The sequence below is a fragment of the Silene latifolia genome, chromosome 3, assembly GCF_048544455.1.
Source record: "Silene latifolia isolate original U9 population chromosome 3, ASM4854445v1, whole genome shotgun sequence".
Lineage (NCBI taxonomy): Eukaryota > Viridiplantae > Streptophyta > Magnoliopsida > Caryophyllales > Caryophyllaceae > Silene > Silene latifolia.
In genome coordinates, this window is record NC_133528.1 from 55,523,948 (window position 1) to 55,525,617 (window position 1,670).

The window sequence follows — 1,670 nt, forward strand, 5'->3', positions numbered from 1 at the left end:
CTCCATCTTCATGTGCCAATTATCCAGAAGAATTGGCGCCCCAATTCCCTTATACTCCTTAGGACTAAACCTAGATATATGAATGCTGATCTTTGAATGATCAACCTCCTTATATTTTCCTACTCTCTTCAACGCTTCCGTAAGAGCATCTTGGTGCTCCAACATCTTTACTATATCATCAATGTTCATGCTCTCAGCTCTAACATACAGGGCGGTTTTCTTTGGCGGCATCTTGTAACTATATAAGAAAAGGTAGATATAAACAGGCATACTATAACCCAAAACATGTATATAACCTGCACAGACCCCACTCGATCGAGTACCAGAACCCACTCGATCGAGTTAAGGCTACTCGATCGAGTGCCCAACCCACTCGATCGAGTGCCACGACTCCAGAACCTAATCAGACCTCTACTCATAAACATACTCGACCGAGCTGACATGCCACTCGATCGAGCGGCCCCTACTCGATCGAGTACCCAAAAACACGATTCTGCCCAAAATAACATCAAACTACCTACTCGACCGAGTCACACCCACTCGATCGAGTACCTCACCTACTCGATTGAGTGCCCCCCACTCAATCGAGTCATGTAGACTCGTATACACTACCCGCATGTTCATCTTGCTTTCCCAACATAACATACAACTTTTATAATTTCAATAAAATAAGCATAACTACGCATGCATAACTACGCAACTCGTTATAAAATCAACAAAACGATCTACTTCTTATTATCGAAATACCACATCATAAACATACAACATGCTTTTCATCCAATTCAACATACAAATCACTTATCTTTCAACTTCTACTCCAATCCTCCACATTCAACATCCAACAATTCACACCACATACCACTATGTACTCATACAAACCGAAAGACAACACATACGACCCTGACACGTACCCCCATGTGACCGGTTCAAAATTGTAGGGCGAGTTCGCGGCTTTAGGACGTCTCCCAAGCCTTTGCTTTAGCTCCTACAACTTCTACCCGGGTTCATTTTAATTGACTCCCTATGTTCATTAAATTGATTGTTTACAGGTTTCGGGATCGTCGCTTTGATACCACTTTGTAACACCCCCATACTCCAAGTGCCTTACCAGGACCACTTAAGGCATGGAAGTGCTACCATCTCGGTATCCCGAGGTAATGATAATCAAATGACAATAACAAAACATAATTTAAATAGTAATAAAGTTTAACGTGATTACAATTCCAAATCCAAACTGACCAAAAGTACAATACATGTCCTCAAAACCAAATGTCTCAAACTACTAAAGTACGACAGCGGAAGACTCTAATCAGCTCGTGGTGACACATCCCAGCCAGCCCAAATGCCTCTAATCAAACCTACTCAACAACTGCTCACCATCCCCGAATGGATCACCGCAGTTTTTAAAACAATTAAACGGGGTCAGTACTAATTACACAATACAATCACGATAAAACAAATACCAAACAGCTCAATCGTCACATCAAACTCCAATCTCCATAATCAATCTCCACACACTAAAGTGTGTAGTCCTGCCAGAGTACCCATCGCAACAAGTACTCCACACCGCCAGTGGGGAACCGTTGCCGTTCCCGCCTAAGCCCCGCTCATCTCCATCGAGCGATAAACCCAAGTCCATTAATGTGCACATCCCTTCTGTGGCGGGTTCC